The sequence below is a fragment of the Aethalodelphis obliquidens genome, unplaced genomic scaffold (assembly GCF_003676395.1).
Source record: "Aethalodelphis obliquidens isolate GAN/ISIS:26980383/991018 unplaced genomic scaffold, ASM367639v1 scaffold24, whole genome shotgun sequence".
NCBI lineage: Eukaryota > Metazoa > Chordata > Mammalia > Artiodactyla > Delphinidae > Aethalodelphis > Aethalodelphis obliquidens.
Genome location: NW_020837968.1, coordinates 4,101,088 through 4,114,419, shown reverse-complemented (window position 1 = coordinate 4,114,419; position 13,332 = coordinate 4,101,088).

Below are 13,332 nucleotides of genomic sequence, written 5' to 3'. Positions count from 1 at the left end.
TATTATAGCACTTAATGTATTCTTGATTATATTCTAAGTGCTTTACAAATATCAACTCATTTGATTCTCATAATAAGCTGTGAGATGTATATTATGGTAGCTGCTCTGATGTTAATCATACTACCTCAGGGGTTTTTATGAGGACGGATTGAGATATGTGTTTCAGTCACCCTTCATTTATTGCTTAACCAAAAGTGTGCAACTACTTGGTGCGAGAGGGGTGACAAGGAGTGTGAACTCTTGCTTCCTGAGACAGTTTGTGATGGTGTCCTGGCCTGCTCCTTCCTACTTATGAGATGAGAAATCAATTTCTGGAATAGGCCCTGGCCTGGGAATCTAGCTTAGTTCTTTAATGAACAAGATTTTAAGGTAGGAGTTTGGGATTAACATATACACACTACTATATATAAAATAGATAATCAACAAGGACCTACTGTAGAGCACAGGGAACTCTACTCAGTATTCTGTAATAACCTAAATGGGAAAAGAATCTGAAAAAGAATAGATATATGCATATGGATAACTGAATCACTTTGCTGTACAACTGAAACTAACACAACATTGTAAATCAACTATACTCCAATATAAAATTAAAAATTTTTTAAAGTTCTAAAAAGATTTTAAGGTAGGGAGGAAGTGGTTTCCTGTCTACACTGGAAAGAGGCATTAGTGTCATTCTGGATGGAATCGTGATAGCACATGGATATACTTGATCCTAGGAGTTGCATGAATATGCGGTAAACATTCTCTCTCAGGCTGACAATCCCTTCTCTGGGTTGTCTACTAACGTAAACAGAATGAATAAAGAAAAAAAATGTAATTTAGGATAGCTCACAGACAGATAAAAAAGTTCCTTAAAAAAGATGTGGAAATGGAAAGAAAAAGTGAGGAGGTCTTCGGGTTTCTTCTCTGAGCTAGCCAGAAGAGGCTAACACCTGAGAAAAACAACAAAAATATTAGTGATTGAACACAGTGAAAATTAATTTCTCACCCACACGGTGGTCTGATGTGGGCTCTCTGGGCAGCTTTCCTCCAAGCAGTGACTCAGAGACTCTGGTTGCTTCCATGTGTGGCTCTCACCCTTCTAGGTCCTTGGAGGAGAGAGAATGGAGGGGTCTAGGTAGAAGCGTTTTGTAGGCCATGCCTACCTGTGGTTTCCACCATCGCGCTTGCATTTTATCCACCAGAACTCAGTCATGTGGCTCCCTTACCTCTAAGGGGAGCCCTGGGAAAGGCAACCCAGCTGTGCCAGGGAGGAGACGAGACATGGTGCAGGGGACAACTAATTAGTGTGCCACAGGGAACTACACTAAGTAAGCGGAGATCAAAAGTTTGCTGCTTACCTTCTCTGGCAGACCATATTTTGTCCCTAATGATTTAAGCCACATTTCCCTCCGAGAGATTAGACATTATCACCAATTCCATATACTTGGCAGTGTCCGCCACTGTAGAAGGAATATACCTTCCCTCTCCATTGACACTGAGCTTGGCAACGCTACTTGCTTTGACCAATGAGATTCAAATTATACCACGTTCTGGCAGAAGCTTCAAGAGCCATCGTGTGGTTCTTTCTTCTTTCTCTGTGCCATAAGAACAGCATGTGTCAAACGTAGCCGGCCCTTCACCCTGTGTTCTGGAAAGAGAAGACCTGTAGCCCAGAGCCAAACGGAGCTGAGCAGAGTTGACAGGAGCTGCTGCAGCGATGGCCAACCTACAGCTTCCATCATAACAGGAGCGGGAAGTCAGTGCCTGTTATTAAAAGCCACTGACGTCAGCAAAGCTGACTATAAAGTCTTCGTCAGGCTTATGTATAATTCCATTATCGGGAAGATCATTAAAAGTTGGTACAGTGCTGATGAGTGAGAGATACCAACTGAAGTTCTTTATTTCTCAGAGCTGACTCTCATAATTGACGGGAATTCATATAGTATGATCTGGAGTATGAATCAGGCCCTCCTCTTACTCTCCAAATATTCTATCAAATAGTCATGTTGTTTTCCCATCTGTCTCTTCTAACTGTAATGAAATTTCTAGCAATGAGATCACTTAACAGTTAGAAAATACACATGCTAACGTACAAATGGTCACTCAAAATAAATGTATATTATGAGGAGGAAGTGAGAAGGCCCGTGAGGCAGTTTTCCATTAACTTCATAGCACGTAGTAGATACTGATGTAAAGTTGTTGTTTTTTTTTTTTTTTTTTTTTGAGGTACGCGGGCCTCTCACTGTTGTGGCCTCTCCCGTTGCGGAGCACAGGCTCCGGACGCGCAGGCTCAGCGGCCATGGCTCACGGGCCCAGCCGCTCCGCGGCATGTGGGATCTTCCCGGACCAGGGCACGAACCCGTGTCCCCTGCGTCGGCAGGCAGACTCTCAACCACTGCGCCACCAGGGAAACCCTGATGTAAAGTTTTTGACACCTTGCAACATTGAAGGCAACGTTTGAAACAAGTGGAACACAAAATCATTCTGTTTTAATAGAGGATGAAGAGTTAGACGTAGTGGGGGATGTGTGCAATTAGTGAACCTTGGTGGAGCTCTTGAGGACCACTGGGCAGGGGATAACACAGGGGTGGGTGGTGGGTGAGGGCACTGAGTAAGTCAAAAGACTATGTGAGGGGGTCAAAAAAGTATAATACCTTATCCATAGCTAACCCTGTTTACTGTTGCTGGGAGATTTAAAAAGTAGTTGTACCTTATGATAGAACAATGATAAGAGGTGTGTGAAAGTGCAATACCTTCTTTGGCTCTTGGTTATGTAAATGGAATCATTACTGAAGATTTGCATGAGATTTGTCACGATTATTAAATTTATTTAAAATCATAGGCTTCATGCTAGAATGTAAACTGGTGTTTTTCTGGCACAGCTGCTTATTGAAACAGTGTTGGATAGCGTAGTTCCACGTTTGGGGTTGGACTTAGATGGGACATAAGGCTTTGTTGAGCAGTAGGCATCTTAAGGACAATATATTTGGTAGGAATGGGATGCTAGTCTGATGTCATCTGGGCTTTCTGTCGGACTCTGGGTGATGTACGAAGTACGGTTCTTATTAGTGGTTGCAGATAACAGAAAATTCAACTCGAACTGGCTTAAATAAGAAAGGAAATTTGTTGGTCATATCACTGTCAACACCGGAGCCAGGTCAGGCTTCAGACATGGTTTAATACAGGATTTGCCTCAGTTTCCCTGTGATTGTCTCTGCCTTCTGTAGCGTGTCTGCTTTACTTTCAGACTGGTCTCCCTCATGCTGGCGGTACGTCTGCCAGCAATAATCAGGGCTATGTGCTTCCTCATTCATATTCGGGGGGAGAAGGCGATTGCTCCCCATACTTACCTAACAAAATTCTTGATCTTTAGTCTGATTGTTCCAGCCTGAGCCTGTCACTGTATCCAGGGGAAACCCACCTTTTTCAATTGGCTTTTGCTCATTTCTTCAGCAAACACCGTGATCCAATTAATGAAATTGTATTCCTTGACTTATGTCATCCACACTACATGGCTGCTACATGATGAGGAAAGGGTTGTTTCTCAAAGAAACACTCTTGGGAAGAGGGCAGAGGGGGGATGGGTTCTGGGCAAACAGATGAATGTCCTATACAGTGACATGGGCTCTATTACCGACTAAAACTTCCAGGTGTGTGGAGGTAAGTAAAACAACTCAGAGCTTCAGTGTCAGATGGATGTGTTTTCTGTCCTCATTTATGTCACATACTAGCATGTGAACTTACGGCGCCCATGAACCTCAGTTTTCCTCTGTATGTAAAAGAAATAATCTGTATTCTCTTGATTCCTGGACTTCAGTGTTTTCTAGAATCACCATTGACTAATAAATAGTGCAGAAAAACAGACACTGTATTAAATGTACTCAGCGATTTGTAAGATGCATCCCAACTTCAGAAAATGCGAAGTTTGTTTTTTTTTTCTTTAACAAAGATGAGTCTCAGATCTGAGGATTGGATAACACTTGGCATTGAGGTTTTTTCTAAAGATTAGAGAATATGGCATATGATAGGCAAGAAAATACTTCCTTATTATCTATTTACTTGGGCTTGGTTAGTTGTTTTCATGAAGGGTTATGTTGGTTTTAGTCTTAATTTTTTCTCAAACTAGACATGAGTCTTTGGGCAGATGCTTCTGTGTTTTCGCTTAGAAAATGAGCTGTCTGAATTAGGGAATCTCTGATGTCTCTTGCCCCAATTTTATAGCTGTGTAGGCTGGCAGTGACCCACGTTCCTAGAAGTAACATGAAATTTAAGCAGCCTCTGAGCTTTAGGGGGCAAATGGCCGAATGACCGGGTGAATGGCTTTTTCCTTCTGAAGTATGCTCACTGTTGGCCCACAGATCTGTGAAAGCCAAATCAGCTCTGTCTGATTTGCAATATTCCTGGCATCAAGCGACTCACCTTTTAACAAACCAGTGTGGAAAACTTCCAGTGCATCTGTCACTCTAATTTATACTTTAGAGAGTAAGGCTGACCGGAAAGGCCATGGAAATGACTAAATTAATTCCCATTTATTCAATTACAGTGTCTCTTTCAGAAAAGTAGATTTGTTGTTAAAGATTCAGAGTATTCACCCTCTTTCCTGGAAGAGATACATGTTGGCCATAACACTAGCAAAATGAAAGTAACTTAATGCGTTGAAAACATCCATAAATTAACCTCGAGACAATTTTTCTGGAAAAATATAAGTTTAAAAATCTGTGTGTCAGAGACTGCTCTAAGGAGTCTGACTTTCCAAAAGTGAAGTGGTTTGAGGGGAAACTTGTGCATTTTTTTCTAATCCTTTCGTCATCCCATTCCTAAGATGAATGGCTGTCTTTCTACTAAAAATGAGATAACTCACTTTATTTCCCCTTTCTCTTCTTCCCTCCCTCCCTCCTTCCTTCCATAATGAACCCTATTGTCCAATCATGTAAACTTAGAGTAAATTAGGGACTTTGGGAAATGGAATTAATACTTTCGGGCCAATAATCTCTCAATAAGTAAAATCAAGCAGTAATTGATTAAGGATTATATATGATACAGCTTCATAAGTGACTCTCCCTGAAGAGTTAATTCTTTTGGAAATGGAGAGGGGAAGAAAATCTTTGCTCAGAATGACTGTGTCAGGGTGCTAGGTACTGTCATATACATTAATGTATTTCATAGCAATACTATAAAATAGGTGGGATTATCCCTGATTCTGTCTGAAGAAATGAAGTGTCAGATGAGATTATGAAATTTATGGCCAGATAAATCAAACCCCATAATTATCAATATGCATATTTGGCTACAAAGCTGTTTGCCGTTCTTCTTAACGCACTTTGATGATCTGGATTTTCGTCTTACAAAGTTCCGTGTTGATCATTAAAATAACATTTATTGCATATTTACTCTGTGTCAGGCTTTATACTTTACATGCATTATTGTGTTGAATTCTCATAACAGGCTCTTCATATTATTATCTTTATTTTGGAGATGAAGACACAGAGCTGTCAAGGATCACATTTTCTATTCACAGTCTCTCCACATTGTAGCCAGAGGTTTTTTTTTAAAACCAGAGTGAAAATCTGATCATGTCACTCTCTTGGATAAAACCTTTCAGGGGCTTCCTCTCCCCACAGGCATCGCGTGGCCTGGTCCCCACTGATTTTCCGACCCCGTCCTGCCTTATCGCCAACCCCCCCACCCCTTCTGCAGCCACGCTGTCTCACCCTGGGCTCCTCTCCATGCCCCATGTATCCTCCTCACCAGGTTGTCTCATACTCATCCTTCAGTTCTCGTAACGCTGTTACACAAATCTTCTAGATCCAACATGGGATTAGGATCCTCTACCTTTATTTCATAGCATTATTACCGTCCTTAACAGTGTGTACACTTCGGTGATTTTCTTGGGTTACTGTAAGATTCACGAAGACCAGGTGCTATACTTGTTTTATTATCATCCCCAGGGCCAAGTGCATTTTTGGGCACTTAGTAGGCATGTAATACTGTGTTGAATGAATGAATGAGTGACTAGGACTGAAAATAATTTTCATGTGACTCCACAGCTCTTTTTTTTTTTTTTTTTTTGATGTGGACCATTTTTAAAGTCTTTATTGAATTTGTAACAATCTTGCTTCTGTTTTATGTTTTAGTTTTTTGGCTGTGAGGCACGTGGGACCTTAGCTTCCCAACCAGGGATCTAACCTGTACCCACTGCATTGGAGGGCGAAGTCTTAACAACTGGACCACTAGGGAAGTCTCCACAGCTCTTATCATTAAGACATATTGATAGAAAAACATCTGTGTAGCAGGATGATATATATAGTATTAAATATATACTTTTTCTTTTCCTAAATCCATGATTCTCCCCCATTTGAGCAACAAGGATTAAGGCCACCGATGTCCCAATTGCGTGGAGGGGAAGGTTCTTTGGAGAAACTACAGAACCTGATGTTACTACATCGGCTGTTCACTTCTAAAGCCTACGACCAGTGTAAGAAAAGAAATATGTGGGAAGAAGGAGATATTAGCTAAGTGAGATGAGAGAAGAGCCTCTAAATTAACGGTAAAGTGAGGAAAGCTTGGCTACTAAATAAGTGAGTTGGATGCTAATAGGAGTTGCTCTAGATTTACCTCCATACCCTTGGCAGAAGGTGATTACCCTCCTCAGGTCATGGGGATTGAGAAGAGGAGTGTGTTAACTTACATTATGCATGGTTGCCTAGGAAACCGTGAGTATGGCAGAAGACGATTTGTGCCATTACAGGAGGAGAGGATGGAGTAGAGATTGCGTGGAGTAACTAGGCAGATGGGCCTGGCTGCAGCCTTAGAGAGAACACCCCAGTGGGGGAAATAGAGCACATAAATATTTTTCCACGCGGCTCAGGTAGGCAGGGGTCTGATGCTGAGAGCTGATGGTCTGAAGAAGGCTCACAGGCGTGGCACAGGGATGCAGGCCCAGATGGAAGCAGGGATGGTGCAGGCTGGAGCCTGAGAGTGGACAGACCAGCCTCGGTGGACTCCCTCACGGCCCCGAGCGGCCCGCGTAGAGATGAGCACAGCATGGATGGGTGATGATGGTGTGATCACACATCTCAGGGCTGACAGGCCAGGACACAGAGAAACTCAGATGTGGATCCACCCCACTGACTGCACACCATCCGGGAGGGACAGGAGAAGGAAGATCTCAAGCTCGGCTGAGCACAAACCTTAGGTAATAAAGCAGCCAGGTTTATCTGGATGAGACTAGAGGAAGTTTCCTCTTCTCCGGGGAAGTGAAGGCTGAGGCAGAAATTAAGTTCCATTATAAGAAAAAAGAAATATGTATATAATTCTGTCCAGCTCAGTTTGTGAGGAGTTGTACCTCCTGAAACTCTGTTGTACTCTTCTTTTTCAAATATGCTTTACGATAATTAAATGGCCATGCATTTTCGGTTCTGTGAAATCAATATGGCTAAACATACTCTGCCCTTCTCCAGATCCCAAAGGAAATATCCTTTGCCTTTGGTTCCCAGCATCAGTAAATCCTCTGGTGGTGAATGCTTTCCTCCATTATGCCAATAAGACAATGAGAACTGCATAATTCATGTGAAGTGAGTTATTCAGCCCCCAAAAGTAAATGGCCCAAAGAGAAGGAGAAACACTGCTTTTTATTATTTTTTCCATATAACCTGGTATTATTGCATTGAAGATAAACTGCCTCCGATTCCAATTTACCAAGCCAGAATGCTCTAATAAAAGCAAGTTCTGTCAGGTGGCCAGATTTAATCTTTTCATTACTTTAAGTCACCGGCAAATACAAAAATTTTCTAATACAGTAATATTTTCATTTCACATTCTGTACCAAACTGGAGAAAAGTACAAGGCCTCTAGATCCAATTTTGTCATTTGGCATGTTGTCCACTTGTTGTTTATCAGTGTTAGTTTTTTTTTTTTTTAATGTTTCCTTAAAACGTAAATGACCTTCTAAGAGCATAGGCTGGATTTCTGATATTTTGTTGAATGCTGTTTGAACATCTCTACTTCTTTAAGGAATTAGATGTTTTCTGAGGTTGTTTTGGAAAATAGGCACATTATTCTTCAGGTCAGTTAATAATTGCTTGATTTTGTTTCATTTAAGTATCAACTTTGTATAAGAAGCACATATTATTAAAATAAAATAATTCTGTCATTTTTTTCCTCCTTCCCCATGAAGAGTTAACCTCATTTGCACTTTAGGATGATTTAGGATTATTTCTTCTGTTGTTCTGCTTTCCAGGAGGGAGAGGGATTGTATAAAGTAGTTTTAGTCAACACTAGAGTATTTGTTCTTTATTTTATTTTAGTACAGATAGGGTAGGTTTCCCCCTCCAACCAACAGTGAGGAAACATTGTTACCGTTCATAAATAATAAAGGAACTTTGAGTTCAAAATCTAGTAAATATTCTTTAAACAGTGCCACCTTGGAGCCTGAGTTATTTGTTCTGAGAGTCTCAATCGATCAGGTTAATGGGATAATTTCCAAATAGTTATTGTGCAAACGCGCTGCCAGATGGGAGACATTGGCTCTTAAAGATTGATCCAGATTTTTATTTCATGTAAATAACTGAGGAGACCCACTGCAGTGAGATCAAACTACTCATACTGTTAAGTTTTGTCTGGTTTTGGCTCCTAATGAAAGAGATCCGTAGTCAAGATCAACTGAGATACACTTAGAGGATCTGTGAAAATGTTTCATTATGGTTGGTAGAAAATGTTTATTTTCTGTTTAAAAATGCTTGGTTAAAGCAACTAGATAGACTAAATACTAATTCTATTATTTCCCTTATTGATTTGGTAATTACTACATTGGTTAAGATGGATTTTATAAGCAGTACAAGGTGTAAGGGAGTAGCATCTTTTGTGAGATTATAAACTGATGTCGGTTAAAGCTGAAAGTTAGGTATAATCGAAATTATCTCTGAAAATCCTTTATATCTCAAATTTCTACCAGTGTAAACATGTTTCCTGTGTTCAAGTTTCATATGGCCTTTGCATGTCCACGTAGAAATATAACAGACGACTCAATCTTAAACATGTCTCAAACTAAACCCCTGATTCCCCCTCCCCAGATCTGATCCACCCAAGCCTTCCCAAAGTGAGTGATGGCAACCCCATTTCTTTTTCTCAGTTGCTTAGATCAAAAAACTTGGTCATCCTTGATTATTGTATTTCTCTCAGGCTTCATTTACTTCATATAATTAGTCACAAGATCTTGGTGGCTTAATCTTCAGAATAGCCCCAGAATCTGAGCTCTCTTCTGCACCTGCGCTGTAACCACCCTGGTGGCATCATCTCTCATCAGAGTTACTGCAACAGTCTTGTGGTTTTCCTGCTGTCACTCATTCATCCTTTCACTCTATTCTCAACATTGTAGTTGGAGTGATCCTTTTAAAACAAGTGAGGTCATGTCATTCCTGTGTCCAGATGTGCCCAGTGCCTCCCTGATTCACTCAAAACAGCTTTACAATGAGCTATAAGATCCTTCATGACTTAGAAAGTTAGAGGGGTAGCAATGGGGGAAAAGAAGGATGCCTTGCGGGACATCAGCTCCTGAGAAATATGGGATGTGAGAAAGGAAACAGTTATCAATAAAGAGAGAGGGAGATGCAGGGGTGAACCAGGCTTCAGCTAGGGCAAGAACTTGAAAGAAACTGGACACATGTCCTGCCATGGAGTAGCAGCAACTCATGTCAATTGTGACGGAGTGTCACCCCTGAAAGAAGGTGCTGCTATTTCTGTTCAGATGAAAAAGTTTAATTGGGCTTGAATTTAACTGTGGGACGATTCATGGTTTATTCTGGTATGTTGGCCGTAGATCATGGAGTAAGCCAGAGGATTAAAATTCTTTAGAGGTGACAACTCACTCCATTAGAAGTCCACACAGAGCGTGACATTTCACCAAATAATGGTCTTCTATTCAGGTTGTAGAAGATATCTTTAGGAGCTGTATAAAGCCTATTTAATTTCTGTCTCTTTTATCATCCACATATTCAACTAGACCACCATGCAGGGCATACGCCTGCATTATACAAAATCACTTTACAATCTCAGTATTTTGGAAGATGCCACCTTACTGGTTGATGTCATTAGTTCAAAGGGATATTTTTATACTGAAACTTTTGAGGGAAAACACATTCAAGAAATGTTTAGAAATAAAATTATATTCTAGCTGTAAGTAGGCTAAATAGACTACAATGAACATGTACATTAGTACATTGATACTTTGGAAAAATGGTCTTTTTCTTTCTTTCCATGTTCAAATGATTTTGTACACTAAAGAAAAATGTCTTCTTTCCTTTTCTCATCAGAAACCTGTTTTGTATGGAAATGAATCAGCCTGTGAATCTTCCATAAAGTATGGCACCAGGTTATTTAAAAATTTATTGAATCCATAATGTCCACTAGCCACAGGTCATTTTACATTAAAATCAGTTAAATGTTTCGATTAATAATGATCCAGTGTACTTTACAAATTGCACGTTGGCATTTCATGTATACCAGTAAATCAAAAAAAAATATTCGATACTTGTACTCTCAATGGCTAATCTAAGTAACTATACAGGAAAAGTTTGTTGGTATGTTGTTTCATATATGCACATAATGACTTTTTATATATATATATATATATATAAAACAGTTATATATCTATGTATATATATGCATACATAAATATATGTTTGTGGTGAAGAACTGAGGTGGTTTTAAAATCTGAAATATATTAATCTCAAAACTTCTTTGAGAAAAATTTTCTTTGCTTTTAAGTGTATAAAAAATTATATATTATAATAAAATTATATTTAATGAACCAGCCACTTATAAACATAGATATCCAATTTTACAAATGTATTTCAGAAAGGAAAATCTTATTTTTAGGGTAATTTTTCTGCTATGAAAAATAGCCCAAGCAGTGAGCAAAGTAATGAATGAGTAATGAAAGGCTCTGGAATGAATTTTTTGGGTCTTTAAGGCAGAGATTGATGATAAAATAATTAGATCAGTGGTTCTAAGTGTCCCGGTAAACACAAATTACTCACAGTACAGCATGTACTTTAATCTGTTGGCAACGACATTGAGACAGTCACTGAGAGAGGTATTAACGTGAGTTAATGGTTACTTGACTTGACTATAGATGCTTATATTTGCAACAAAGTCAAGAGAACTTATATCATCCAAACTCTTACTTAAAAGGAACTAGGTAAGACCCTCAAAATGCTAATCACTCATATGTCATGATCATGGCCCATAAGTACTGTTCAGCCAGCTTTCTACATTAACTCTGACCCCTAAGTATAATAGCTAATGATTCCTTAGGGTATAAGGTCATATGTCCACATACCTCCTCCTTTAAAAGCAATAGTTCTCAACCTGGACTGGACGTGAGAAATGCCCAGAAAGGATAAAACATCCAGGGTGCCCCAGCCCTATCCAGGACTAATTAAATCAGAATCTCTGAGCAAGGATCTAGATACTTGTATTTTGGTTTTTTAAAAAAATTTTAAAATTATTTTTTAAATTAATTTTTATTGGAGTATGGTTGCTTTACAATGTTGTGCTAGCCTCCACTGCACAAGACGAATCAGCCATACACATATAGATATCCCCTCCCTTTTGGATTTGCCTCCCCTTTAGGTTACCACGGTACATTAGGTAGAGTTCGCTGTGCTACGCAGTATGTTCCCATCAGTTGTTAGACACTTATATTTTGTAAAGATACAGATACAAAAATCTGTATCTTTGGTCTACGTAAAAATTTATTTCCATGTTAGTAATAACTTCTTACTGGTTTATGGGATATGTAACACATTGTCATTTCAAATGACCGTTGCCTTGTATGATTTAACTGTCTTTTTACCATGAGTGTTATTTGAAAAGAAGAATGTGATACCTCTGGGGAAATCTTAGTTCCCCTAAACGTTTAAAGGGCTGGATTAGCATTTTCCCAGGTTTTGATCCATTAATTTATTTCCTCAAGGCCTTAGCTAGACAAGAAAAGTGCCATGTGGGAGCTGACATTCAGATAAAATCACTACATGTGTTTGTTTGAAGGTAATTATTGAAGTAAACACAGTTGACATTATTCTAGTGTGCCAGATGCAGGATATATGTATGTACAAATGTGTGTGTCTTGGGAACAACAGTATGTCCTTGGTGTATTAAAAAGTTTGTAAAGAAAAATACTTGATATTTATATACTGGAAGAAGAATTTTTAAAAAGCGTTTGCATCTTTTTGAAGTTCTTGCAAAGCCTGAATTTGTAGGCACAAGTGAATTCCATCAGTTTCTCTTAAAGAACAACTGACTTCCTCTTTATATTTGGGAAGATACGGGTGAAATAAATTCACATACAGGTATACATATGAATATGTGTTTATATCTGTGTACTAGCCTGTCAGGCTGTGCACATGATAGTAAATTTTCTGCAGTAATCAATTTTGTGAACTACTTGCTGTGATAATTTCTTATTTCTAAACAGTCCCTAAACGGGGAGTATTTTCAGTGATGAAACCATGGGCTTTGCTGCCAGACACGTTGGGTTTGAATCCCAGTTGTACCACTCACTATTTGGATGATTTGGGGAAATTTACTAAATATCCTTGTTTCTCAGTTCCTTCGTCCATAAAGTTGAGGATGACCGTCATCGTATTTACTTTACAGGATTATCGTGAGGCATAAATGATGTAGTATATTTAAAGCGCTTAGAAGAGGGACCAGCACATAGATAATGCTAAAAAATATTTGCTGTTGTTCTGAAACCATCTAAAATACAGAGCAAGACGTCATGTCCTGAATGTACATAAACAGCTTTTAGCTAAAAGACATTAAGTGAGGAAACCACATAGAGACAGAGAGAATGCATCGCTTCCTTCTGTCCTCAGAATGCATTTGCTTTATGTACACGTTGATCCTGGAGCTTCACACAGCTGTATGATTTTTGCCTCAGGGTTTTCGCGCCATTGGAAACCTCACTGAATATTCCGTTCTGTCGTGCTCCATGGAACAGTTGCTCTCCTGCTTTGTCAGTTTCTCAACTACTACTGCTGTGCACTGTGGTTGTGTCTCCAGCTGAGAATTAATGGCATTGTCTGTTGACCGTGGCTGTGTTATCTCCTTATTCTTTACTGGGGTTACATGTCTGTGTCCCCCACCACCGATACCGCAGGGAGAGTAGAGGGTATGCTTGCCCATTTCACCAGAGGAACATATTCTTTTCATTCTTCGTGGTCTCCAAGTACTGAGGTCTCGACTGTGTGTTCCTGCAGTTTTATCTACATAGATAGTGGACGGAAAGAAAAAGGTATCTACTATATATCTGCTTTCTCTTGCCTTTCCCTAAAAATATACCCC